We start from the raw sequence: 14,043 nt of genomic DNA on the forward strand, positions 1-14,043 counted from the left end.
TATTTTGTACTAGTTCAGTTTGTATATATACATACATGTAATTTTTAAACTTTTTATATTTTTAAAATTTTCTTTCCCAGATTGCATAATGTATACATCATTTTGAATTTATTTCCATGCCTAGTATTATGTTTATTTTGTTATTTTTAAGTATTTTTCATACCCTTTTTAATTTGTAGTATATCATAATTTTAATTTTTCTGCTTTTGTAAATAATATTATAGTTTAAAATATAAAAACGTCTTTAAATAAATTTGTTATCTGTATGTACCCAAATGAGTTTTTTTTAAAAACTCCTTGGGAATATTGTATATAATTATGTATAATATGTTTTCAATTTAATAAAAATAAAAAATAAAAAAATAAATAAAAATATGTCGCATTTTTAACACATCCGTCGTTGTTCTACGATCACGCTGATAAGTAAAATATTGTGTAATGTTTCACATGACTAAAAGGTGCCAAACATTGTAAATTTGCACCTAAGACTCCCCGAATTACAAACATTTATACAAATAATATTATGAGTGAAAAAAATGCCATTTTCAAATGCTTTATCACCACAAACTTCATTAAAATCAAAAAATGTATAAAGTTTTGTGGTGATAAAAGCATTTGAAAATGGCATTTTTTTCCTCATAATATTATTTGTATAAATGTTTGTAATTCGGGGAGTCTTAGGTGCAAATTTACAATGTTTGGACCTTTTAGTCATGTGAAACATTACACAATATTTTACTTAATTTTTTTGGTGTTATTAATGGAATTTTTACAATAACACATACTTTATTAATTCTAAGACCAAGCGTATTATTTTCAATGTATTACTTTTCATATCTTACAGATTTTTTCTTATGACACCATTTTTTTAAATGGATTGGCGAAAATGCTGTATGATGGATAAATATTTTATTCTGTTGCATTTTATGATACATATTCCTTACGACAACGACATCTATTGACATTTCAGCTCACTAAATATCATTTTGATACTCATCTCTTTGATATCCATTTTGATGTAAGTTTTATTTTGTACATTAAACAATTATATTTAAAATATAAGAAAAAATACCACGCTAACTTTTACTTTGTACTCAGCCTTATTTAAAACCAGGAAATATTTGGTTTCAAACAAGGCTCGGACTATATGATAGTGTTATGAAAGTGTTGCTGATAATCCGCGCAGTGATAGAGTGGCCCATGCGTGATTTCATATCAGACAAATAAACTGAATTATAGTAAATAATTTACACCATTTGATAAAATAAAATACACGGAATTTGTATATATAATACACTTATGCCAGTATTTTTTCCAACCCTGAAAAAATTTCCGAAATTCACTTTCTGGTATGGCCTGCAATTCCATCAGCGATTTGGTCTTTATTTTTCTTATATTTGCGAAACATCATCCTTTCATAGTCCTCTTCATCTTTGGGACAGGAAAAAGTAGCAGGGGGCCAAGTCCGGTGAATGCGGTAGATGGGCGTCAATGCAGTCTGGTTTTTTATTTTGTTAATAAGTCGCATCGGTCATTTTCACTCTGGAATAATCTTGAAAATTCTCCGATCATACCAAAATGCGTCTTACTAGTTTGTCGGTCCAAAATGCGTCAAAAATGGCTTAAAATTGACTGATTTATCGTAAACATGTGTACAAATCTAAGAAAAAACAATTGCGTAAGATCACAAATTTAAATTAAAATATTCTGTGTATTTTTTTTATCAAACCTCGTGTGTTATTTAGTTATTAATATTATAAACCTGTATATCGTAAGTTACTAGGTGGACTTTGCTATAATGTAAACGGTTTTCCAAATGTTTAATACAAAAAAGTATTATGCCCACTGTTGAAAGTTACCGACTCGCGAGAAGCATAATGTATGTACACTTTTTTATTGATAAATTTGTATAAACCGCTTTAATTAGGTTGTGTGTCGAGGACTTATACTAACTTGCAAGCATCATAAGTATAACTTTACAGAAGAGTGAAAAAAAACTGTATTGCATTTCTAAATTATTCATATTTGTATAATTTATTGTGTACTCTACGTTTATTTTAGTTGCTTTATAATAAGCCATCGAATTGTGTGATTTTGGTCTTCTGTAGATCTGACAGCTACATTTTTTTGCCATGGGCCACTCTGCTACGGGCATCTTAATAATGATTATAAATAAAATGAGATCCTTATTTTTGCTGCTGAAAGTCTAAAACTTGATAAAGTGGTATAGAACTCCACATCAAACAAAATGTGTTGTTCACGGTGGAAGTTTATTGTTATTTATTCTAGGAACAAAAGACGAGTGATTTAATTTAATCTACAAATTTAGATTGGGTATTGACCAGTTTCATCTCTTTTAAAACATCTTTTAGACAAAAATGTATTTATGCACAGTAAGGATAAAGAGTTCTGAATTATATAATGGTAATTCAGTTGAATTATTTTTATTTAAGGTGTTACTGGGTAAAAATAACATTATTTCCTGCAAAATTTGCTTTGCTCTTTTATCATTGCATCTCCTTTCATCATGGGAAATTATAAACCGGCTTTTCCCAGCCAAATGGCCGAGTATATTTATTTTACTTACTCTTTGTAAAGCTCCTTTGTGTTTATTAGTATTATTATTTAAAATAAATAATCTCATAATCAAATTATGACTATGGCTTTATTTTGTATGGACACAACTAATTTAGTAGCATTAATAAGGATCTTGTTAAAACATTTAATGTATAAGTCATCACTATTAAGTTTAATTTATTGTAAATAAATATTTTTAATGTAACTATGTATATGGCTATAAATATAATTTTTACTTGATTAAAAGACATTTTGCCTATCGTAACTACAGTTTTATTTTATCATAAACAGTATCTACACGTTTTTTTTTGCTTCTTTACAATCTACAATCGGCCGTCGACCATAATTCAATTTTTCTATATAATTTATTGAGTAAGAGAGAGGAGTCGTCAGGTGACCTCCAATATCTCTTTTATTAAACTGGTAGGCTAACAACTACCTATTTGAGAAATCCAAAAACGCTAAAGCGATTGAGACGCCTAACATCTCCACTTACATCCAGTAAGCTGCTTGCCCAGACTATTGATTTGGTTACCGAGCCTTTGCTGGCACACCACACTGAATTTTCCTATCTCGTCTTTTACTAGAGGCACTTGTAAATACTAGTGCACTTTAGTGTTATTCCTGGCAATCCAGGGGGCATTCATTACGGCTTGCAATGCCTTATTTTGAAAGCGTTGTAATATTTCAGTATTGGAGTGGCTCGCCTCGCCCCATAATTGTATTACGCATGTCCATACTGGTTTAAGTATTGCTTTGCACACTAGTAATTTACTTTCTAGTGAAAGATTTGAGCGTCTTCCCATGAGTCACCGCATTTGACTCAGTTGAAAATTCAAATCACCGTATCTACAGGTTTGTAATAATACATTCATATAAATGAACATAAATCCATAAAAAACAGAATGGATTATTACTTATGAATAAGCAGAGAGCTTTAAGTAAGTTGTAAGTTAGTCACTGTGTTCTTTAAGGTTGAAGTCTATCAAAATTATTTTTTTAATCCATTTATTGTCGACAACACAGCATGTGTGGGGATACATGGGTCATTAACATCCTGGTTTGACATTTCTAAAGGTCTCAAACGGGGATGTGTAATGTCACTATGGCTGTTCAATGTATACATCTACGAAAAGGACAAAGATTTTAGGAATGGGAGCAAAAATAGGTGATTTAACTGTCAACTGTCTTTTGTATGCTGATGATGCCGTGCTTCTTGCTTGCAAAGAAGATCTGCAATTCTTGGTAACAAAGGTCTACGATGTATGCCAGAAGACTGATTTGTTGATCGATATTGATAAATCGAAAGGGATGAAAGTATGACTAAATGTTATTTTTTTATTTTACAGAAACAAACAGTCAACAATGATATAATAACAAAAAATATATGGTTTAAAGACAGATCAGCGAAGTTTCTAAATAAAAATCATACATATTAAATTGTGGTACAACAAAAGGGTGCGTTTGTGTGTATTTGTATGAGAGTAAGTGTAGAGGTGTGTTTGTGTGGGAGTAAGTATTCAGGTGTGTGTAAGCGTGAGCATCGTTTAATAGCAAGTGGGAGTGTATCGCAGCCGGAAAGAGTGAGTCCTTAATGTTAGATTGTGAATGAAAATATTCTGAATACAGGTATCTAAATGAAATATACTGAAGACAGGTAGAAGAATTTGCGTATCTGGGATCTATGTTTACTAGAGATGGAAAGATTGAGAAAGGAAGGGAAACGGTGCACTCAAATCAACAATCGTGGTGAATAAATGTTTGTCGCAGCAGGCAAAATAAGCAGTTCATATTGAAGTTCTGGTGCCGGCCCTTATGTATGAGAGCGAAGCGTGGAATTGGAAAAACAATTATGAAAGTCAGCTGAATGCTGTCAAAATGTAATATCTCAGGTGAATGTGTGCTAAAACTATGTATGATAGGTGCAAATGCCGAGATCTCTGTGTATTATGTAAAGCTGAAACAAGCATTATCGACAAAATCAAGAAAGCAGTGAGGAGTGCTGCTTTCATTTGGTCATGTGGATCAAATGGACAGCGAAAGAATAGCTAAAAGGGTTTATGATGCGAATGTAGATAGATGCAGAAAACCAGGAAGACCGAGAAAGAGGTGGCATTAGAGTGAATCAAGGAGTAAAAACATAATTTCCAAAAGTTTTTATTTGTTCTTATTTAAGTTCAATGTATATATTTTACTTACATCATTACTGATTTTACTTAATAATAAATGTGATTTATATACAAGTTAGTATACCAAAACATTAAAACTACGAAATACATATTTTATTCATATTTTACATTTTCAAATAATTTTAATTTTAACAAAAAAGAGTACAAACAATTAATAAATTAGGAAAGTATTCATTCACATTTAAATGATCCAGAATTAGACTCGACTATCCCACAAAAACATATTTTTTTAAACCTTCATATCTATTTCTATCAGAACCAAAAAAATAGTATATGGGCAGTATAAGGAATAGTCTGTATCTGGGTGCATGAAAAATACAGTTCTGTGTGAAATCGAACCAGAATTTTGGATGAGTGTTCCACTCGATGGCCACACTCCGAAATTCCGAAGAAGCGGTTGGCGGTAGATGTGGATCGAAATTAAATATTTCTTTTTAAGGTGTTTCTACACTGCAATATTTCACTCTCCCTTGACTGTCACCTGAAGCTTAAAACTAATATCCATCATGCTTGATGTTATGATGCAGTTGTCTACGCATCACTAGGTGTGGAAAAGGAAATAAGTGCCTGCATTAATGTTTTTTACATAATCTTTTAAAGTATAGATTTAGCGCCGGATCTAACAGATCTAGCTCACAGGCACTTACCGAAAGGGATGCGAATATACATGTATAATTAATATGAGCATACTGTTCTCCTCACCCTTGCAAACAAGTGTCTGGTTCTTTATGCCAACTGAACCTCTGTTTTCTCTACAAAATGAATGACCAGAATCTGATACGAACATCGAATGTTAAGGATCTGGGCGTTAGATTAGTGAGCACTCTGACATTTCATGAACACATAGAGACAATCAGTGGTAATGCATTGAAGATGTTAGGATTTGTTCTGCGTACTGCCAGGGTTTTCGAAAATACCCGCATACTGAGAACTTTTTACAACTCCTTGGTGCGAAGTAGACTCGAGGGTGGCTCGATGATTTGGGGGCCACATGAACTGAAGTACTCTCTTATGATAGAGAAAATCCAAAAGAAGTTTCTGAGATATCTCAACATGAGAGTGCGGGTATTATCCTTGGCTCTACCCGACTGAGTTTCTCCAGGGTATGCTTGGCTACAGTTAAGAGACCGGAAAGAATGTGTATTTGACTACACATTTTTATTGATTGTTGCATGGTATGGTCGATAATTCTGAGATTATGATGAGCATTGGTATGCATGTTCTTGATAATTACCTAAGACAGCGTCAGCACAGATTGTTTTATATTCTGATATACAGGACCAACCTGCCTGTTGGAAGGGCTACCGCTATGCTGAACAACATCGCTCTGGATACTGACCTGTTTCATGTATCCACCCGAAGGAGTTTTTTGGAACAGGATTCTCCTACTACTTTGACATGAGTCTCTTTCATGTATTTTTTTCTTTTTTGTAATATGTACATTAATATATTTGTAATGTATAAGTTACATTTGAATAAATATATTTGTAATGTATAAGTTATATTTAAATAAATGAATTTAATTGAATATTAGAAACCTACCATTTTGCAGTCAATTATTTCAAAACAAGATAAAGTTTGGATAGTCAAGTCTTGTTCTGACTCACTGTTAAATGTACATACTTTTTTTAAATGAAATTCAACTTCAAAAGCGATTTTATTTAATAAGTTTTAGAGATAATAGGGGATTGTAAGTAGCTAATTTATAGATGTACACTGAAAATAAATGTTCTACATAAAATCAGAATTCACCTTTTTTGTTCTCGCATAATTATGTACAGCTCTTTGTATGTAATAAACATATTACAATCTATCAGATTTTTGTGATATATAAGTATTTTGATCTATGAGTCAATTGATTACATTTCTCAGTCTAATATTGTAAGTGTTCACATTTTACACTTGTTTATTTACAAGTGTATATATAATAATATATAAAAATAATACGGTTTAAAGACAGACCAGCGAAGTTTCTAAATGAGAATCATACATATTAAATCGTGGTACAACAAAAGGGTGTGTTTATGTGTATTATGAGAAGTGTATTATAAGATGTGTATAATGTATGAGAGTAAGTGTAGAGGTGTGTAGTGTATGTAAGTTTAATGCTGTGAAGGAGCATTTGTCAATATATTCAGGAGGAACAAATACCATGCGGTTTGCGATATGATTTTCCATGTGAAATAATATACATATTTGTTATTGCTTTTAATGTGAAAAAAGGAAATTAATTAAATGAAATGAAACTACGTTTGAGAAAAATCACAAAAAAAAACATTTCTAAGCCTTGACAAAAAAACACATATGTTTTGAAAATGGTCAGTATATTGAATTTAATAATTATACTGACCATTTTCATAAAATAATTTAATAAAAAAAAATATTAAGCATATTTTTTAAGCACCAATAGAGTATTAAATGTTCTCAAATACAATTTATTATATTATGTCGTGGGGTAATTACTACAACCCTCTCTCTTCAATCTATGCCTCATGTCAGAGGATGGTGATAACGCCTTACTCCAGACATGGCTCATCTGCGAACAGTGTCCCTCCATCTGGAATGGTCTAGTGTTCTTCATAGAGCGCCTCCGTGGTGTAGTGGTTAAAACGCTTGACTCACGCACGGAAGGTTCTGTGTTCGATTCCCAGTGAGAACACAAAATTTAAAATGTATTTTTTCTCAAGCCTGGGTGTTCTGTGATGTAATTCACCACTATTATTGGGCCCCTGGCCTGTTGCGGTGCAAAAATGAATAATAAAAAAATTAATAAAAAAAAAAAAATAGGCATTCGTCAAGTGATAATTCTGATAATTCAGTGACCAAGCCGCTTCATCTTATCGGTTGACGTCCACGCGGCCTTGTACCTTCGACATTTCCAAGGAGGATAGTTTTCTCCAAACTATCAGAGTTCCCCCTGGATAAGTACAAAGAATTGCGGGATTCTTTTTTCGCACATGGATGTAAGTCTTTATCTTATATCTAGTTCCTGTAGTATAGATATATTTGTATGTCTGGCTGTCCACGTAATCCGCAGCGTTCACCACAAACATCACATTTCAAAAGCTTTGATTTTTTTCAAAACAGACAGAATTGTTGAGTTAACCACTAAAACACGTTTTTGTATCCTCCATAAATAGTGGTGCATTCAAATCATCATGATATTATGTAGCTGCATCATAAGTTGTATGTTTGAAGCATTCATGGAAGAAGATTTAAAAAAATGTTTTATCGTAGTATGAAAATCTTGATAACATCCTAAGGGCTGAGGACCAGTCCTTGTGTACAAACATTTGTAGAAACTCAAAACGTTGGTGATAAAAAAAGTATGTAAAACTATTTATTTATAGATTATTTACAAGTATTATTATAAAGAATGATTTATTTGAGTTCATATATCAAAAAACATGATTATTCGGAATATGGTTTAAAATCGTAACTATTGAGAATATGCCTTATATAAAATTCTTACAAAATTCAATAAAATGTAAATAGTCTTCAAGTCACAGTTTGAAAACTCATAAAATTATAAAACACCCACATAAACAGTATATATATTGATGACGGCTACGTAAACCAACCTCTCCTCCTCACCTTTTATGTTCTCTTTAATTTATTTTGAAGATGAGTATCAATTTATTTATGCATATATATTTGCAAATTTATCCGTTTTATTTTTTGTATTCACATACATATTTTTAAGCTCCCGATGACAAAATCTATTCCTTGGGGGTGAGATTTGAGTTGGAAAGTCCTTGATGATTTTTCAATTATTTGAGTTGGTTGTTTCATGTTGATCAAATGTTTGTTCATTTTATATTGATGGGATATTTTTCAATGATGTTCTTGTTTTGTATATTATTATTATTTAAATTTATTATTTGTCTCAACTCAACACAGAACTTAAGTCCCATGGAGTTGAGAAAATTATGATGACGAGATTCGAGTGTTATAATCTAGCATCCCTGCTGGAAAGAACGAAGGATACAAGTATGTACATACTTAGTTCAGAACTATGAGGAATGTGCAGAAATACCTTATCGATAATCTGATGTTAGCTTTATACTATCGGATGTAATGGTTATGGAATTCAACCTCTAAAAGTACTTTAAGATGCTTATACCTGGATAGGGAACAATGGCTGCCCGATAGCCCCCTACCCTTCAGGGAAAGAGACATTGTGTGGTACACCGATAGCTCCGAGAAAGATGGACAAGCGGGTGCTGGGATACATGGAGTTAGACCCGCTAAAAGGTTTACCATTAGCCTAGGGCTCTATCCTACTGTCTTCCAAATGGAACTCTACGCCATATATGCCTGCTCACATGAAAATTTGCGCAGACAATACGAAAATAAAATATTTTTCATTCTCAGACAGTCTGCTCTAAAAGCACTGAGCTCTGTCAAGATTAATTCTAAATCAACATTGGAAGGCCTACGGGCGTTTAATTGTGTAGCATTGTGATTTGGGTACCTGGAGACTCAATCACCGACAATAATGAGGCAGCTGATGAATTGGCAAGGCTGGGAGCTGAGACAGCCCCAATAGGCCCTGAGCCCTACTGCAGGTTGCCCAAATTTGCTCCTTGTAATTAGCTTAGGTTGTGGTCCAGGAATTAGAGCATAATGCTCTGGGAGAAGCACCTAGTCAGCATCATGCGAAGAAACTGATAAAAGAGTACTTGCAAAGGTTTGTTTTCGACCTAATAAAGCTAAGCCGAAATCAAGTGAGGGTTATCACTAGAACCCTTACAGGGCACTGCAGATTAAACGCACACATTGCTACCTCACACGAACCTTTCCGAAACTTCTAGATGTAGGTTCTGCAGTACAGATAAGGAAACACCTATACACACTCTATGTGAATGAGATGCTTTATATCATAAAAGAAACCTCATCCTTGGGGGACCATTGGTCAACCCCAAGAATGTTAAGAAGCTCGCCCCTTACCTAATAGCCTGATAGTTTACGGATTTGAGTTTTGAAGTGGAGATTTATTTTAGAAAAATGAGAACTCTTGCCTTTCACACAGTAGCCAGGCTCTTTAAAGACCTGGGCTTTGAGGGCGAGAACTTTTCAAGGGGACACAATAGATCTGCACTGACCTTCAAGAATAAGAATCAAAATAGTCAACTTCAAGTGGATCATACAAAATAAGAAATATATGTCAATAACAAAGTTGTTTAAATGAAATTAAAGTTTTTAACATACAATATTTTACGTAGCTGCCATCGATATGCCTAGCTTAGTATTTATACAGTCTTTTCACTTTGGTAACTGTTAGCGCATACCCTTTCGATTCATTTCCAGTCTATCTAAGATTTAACGGCAACAAGATTGTAAACACTCAAAGAATTTCTAGTAAACTTAGTGTTTGAAATCCTTTCTTGGTCCAGTTCTCTCTGAGAAATACCCCTCTTGCTATCTGTGGTACTGGACCCTGCACATTTCTGTAAAAACACACGAATTCGTTTATATTTTGGTAATATTTTTTCGAAGTAGCAAATCCATTATATTAAGCAACGTCTTTTAACAGGTAACTTTTTCTTATATTTTGGTCCACCTAGCAGAAAACACATTGATTTTGACTATGGATTTTACCTGTAATGTTATAAGTAGCAATAAAGCTATGATTTTTTAAGAAAGCAATGTGGTTATCTAGCCGCCATGATATGCCATGAAGCGGTGGGGATGTAGTATGATTGTGGTTGTGGGTGTAACAAGATGGCTGTCCAAACAGTGACAAGAGATTTTAACTTAATGTGTGAGAGCGGTGTCGTTTTCTAGCGGTTGTGATCACTTAATTGTATTAACCTATTTAAATAAATAAATTAAATAAAACTGAGATGTACTGCGACGGAAATCGGGTGATCTAGATATACAAAGCATGATGAGTAGGTATATTTGGAAGATATGGAGTCATCGAAAGTTAAAAATTATAATATGGGAGAGTGTGGTGTTTAAAAATCTACACAGTGCATTTCACAAATCACCAACAATTTCAAATTTTTACAATCTTAGAAGGTTATAAATGCTAATATTTCATTGTCTCTAAAATTAAAATCATAAAAAAATACAAAAAAATATTAACTTACTACTGGGTCCTTTAGCAATTGTAGCAGATTTGGATAAACTATCGCTTTCATCAGATTCTGAACATGCCTGGAAACTTGTATCTGCAAGAATATAATATTTTTATTTTATATGTTTTTTAAAGGCAACAGAATACAACACAACAAACATATCAAAACAACAATTAGATGAATTCTTAGGTATAAAATGTCATTTTAATTGTATTCCAATTAGAGCCTAAATTTAATGGGTATGTTAAAGCCGGGTGTGTGTGTGAGAGAGAGAGGGTGGGTGATAGGGTGGATATGTGTGTGTCCGTGAGTGAGAGTATCGTACAAATTTAAAAAATGTAAGTGGGGATAAAATATATTTAAAAAAATATTGTTTTTTCTTTTTTAATTTCAAACAATCAATGCTTTTCAATTTAAAAAAAGGACATAAAGGAAGTACAGCAGTTGGTCTCATCATTCTGCTCATCATGCTCATTTATTGATGCTTAAAAATAATTTCAATATTTTTCTAATATTATACGAGAAGTCAGATGAAATTTTCAATAACTGTCATTCAGCTGATACAGATTTTTAAAAATCATTAACTTGAATTTTTTATATTTTTATTATAACTAAAGATTGCTTCAAAAATTTACAACAATTTTATTGTGTATTTAAATAAATTAATAAATACCTCCCGTACTATATATCCCAGGTTTGGTTTTAATATATCCCGGTCTATCTTGGTTCTCTGCATGCCCAAATGTTTGGAAACCCATCGTGAATTGAGCGTAGGGGCTGATTTCAAACATTTCTGAAATACAATATAATTTGAATTGGGTTGAAACAACCCAGGAACACCTGTGGCGAGTGTTGCGGACTCACGGATCAGAGGTCCGAGGTTCAAACCCCACTCTACCCCAGCTTGATTTCCATTTTCCAATAGTGAGTTATCAACATATACAACTTGTAGAAAATGGCCACCAAAATTTAAATAATAATAATAATAATGGTTTATTAACAAAAATTACAATTTCTTTATCTACTACATACATACTTAGGTAATAGATTTCTCTGGATTTTGTCCAGTCTGCCTAACAAGGTACAACCTGTTTTAAGGCAGACATTTTTATGCAAAAATAAACAATAACATGACTACATACTAGTTAATTTATTATAAAGTAATAGAATATTTATACCAATCATTATTTTTAAATGTTTTTTAGTTAGTTTTCCGATTTTTCTCTACCTAAATCCAGTAACCCTTTTCTTACAAATTTATTTAATTGAATTCGAGTCATGGTTTTGTAATGTTCGGGTGACATATTGAATATTTTGGGGCCCAGAAACCTGAAATTTCTTCGCCCGAATTCAGCAAACCAAAAAAATGAATAGTTTTTTTTTCTAGCAGTACAGATCTCATTTGTTTTTTTCAATGACTTGAATAAGTTTTTTTATGCTTAGTAATTTTTTTTTAAAGAAAAAAATATTTTTAAAATATTCTGTGTTACTTTTGTTTTAAGTCATTATTGCTGAATATTTGAATACGTTTATTTGGGTAAATTGTTTGTAGACACCTTATTTTTTTATAAAAAATTTTGGTATTGAGTGGATTATGAGGGGTGGAGACGACGTGTTGGCCTCTGTCCATACATCCCCTCCTCCCTCCTTAATCTGCAAAGAGTTTGTATTCCTCAGGAATATTTATAATAACTTTCCTACTGTTATAGAGTCCCCCAGACTTTATAACGGCTGCGGGTGGATGGTGGGCTTGAGAATCTTCTCAATGTATGTGTATTGTTAATATATGTGACCCTTAATTTATTTCACGCTGTTTGCGTGTATCTGTTCCATAGTTACGCGGCATACATGGAGTACAAATATTTCTGTTGATATTATACATCTTAATGCATTAAAAGTAATGTTGATTGATTATTGATAATGAGTTAGAAACTAGCTTAAATATATCTTCTTTTCAAGACCATCGAAATAAATCCGACCTTCTAGTCCTATTTAAAACTCTCAACTCACTCTTTGATGCGCCTGAACTACTGAGCCCAATACAATTAAATATCTGAATTAGAAACCTCAGACAAAACTAACTCTTTTATACTGATAACCATAGAACTAACTATGGTTTTCATTCCCTTATGCCCAGAATTCTTAGGTCTGCCAATAAACATACCAGTCTTGATTTCTTTGATAACAAGTTGTCTTCTTTCAAGCGATCACTGAATCAAATTCATTTATAAACATCTCTCTCCCGCTTCCACTCCCACAAAGTCTACTTTATACCATTGTCTTTCTGATTTATTTTTTTAATAATTTTCTATGCATAAATATGTGCTTAAAAATGTGCCCATTCGGCGTATATATAAATAAATATATAATAATTAATCATGCGCATTACCGGTGCTAGCCTTACTAGGCTTTCTCGTACATATTGGAGAACTATAAAGCCTCGGGCACGGAGGTGGTTCACTTTCAGATCGAGGAAGGACTCTGGAATCGTTCTTGTACTGATTACTGGATACTGCACCGCAGAGAACCTTATGTCTAAAATAATATGATATTCAGATTAACATAGTGTAAATTGAATAGTTTATTTTACACCGATTTATAAATTATTAATACTGCCATTTTACGCTGATTTTTTTTTAACAAAAAAAGCCATTATTACTTTGATATTTTAATACTTAGTGCAGAACATCGAGTTTTCCATATTGTTTAAACTAAAAACAAAATCACCTTAAAACATACTTTTGTTCAGAAAATCTCTTTCCTTTCCTGTATTAATTTCATTGTTTTTCTTTCTTTAACGTGTAGATAGTATGCATTGCATCTAATGACTCAAATATATCTATTAACAAAAAATACCCGGTTAAAACTTTTGATTTTCTTCTGTAATACATTCGTACATATCGGCTAAATGTTTTTGTATTTAAAAATGAATACTGATTGGGCACAGAAAAATCATTTTATCAGAAATCGGAGATAAATCACCAATATACTAGAAAGTTTTCCCATGTGTCGCATGTCATGGCGTATGAAGTAAAAGAGTATAGCATATACACACACTCTCTACATCTCAATCTCGATGCTACAGGTATATTTGGGAGCGAGAGAGACGATTTCAGGCGTCACATGCGCGATTCGCAAAGTTGCCAGTACTTTAGTACAGTACACCATTAGCTCCACAGTAGCTCTCCGAGCTT

The 14,043-nt window shown here is 32.7% G+C and overlaps 1 long non-coding RNA gene across 1 annotated transcript; it reads right to left on the reverse strand.

The window, feature by feature from the left end:
• Positions 1–9,759: 9,759 nt before the first annotated feature.
• On the reverse strand, positions 9,760–13,381 carry LOC148270955 (uncharacterized). Its single transcript, XR_015825237.1, has 4 exons — positions 13,239–13,381; positions 11,523–11,642; positions 10,862–10,942; positions 9,760–10,216 (listed from the first exon to the last, which is right to left on the reverse strand). It is a non-coding gene; the product is annotated as an uncharacterized LOC148270955 (long non-coding RNA).
• Between the last annotated feature and the right edge of the window lie 662 nt (positions 13,382–14,043).

The sequence above is a fragment of the Micrasema longulum genome, unplaced genomic scaffold, assembly GCF_059751315.1.
Source record: "Micrasema longulum isolate JH-2025_06_02 unplaced genomic scaffold, ASM5975131v1 h1tg003232l, whole genome shotgun sequence".
Taxonomy (NCBI): domain Eukaryota; kingdom Metazoa; phylum Arthropoda; class Insecta; order Trichoptera; family Brachycentridae; genus Micrasema; species Micrasema longulum.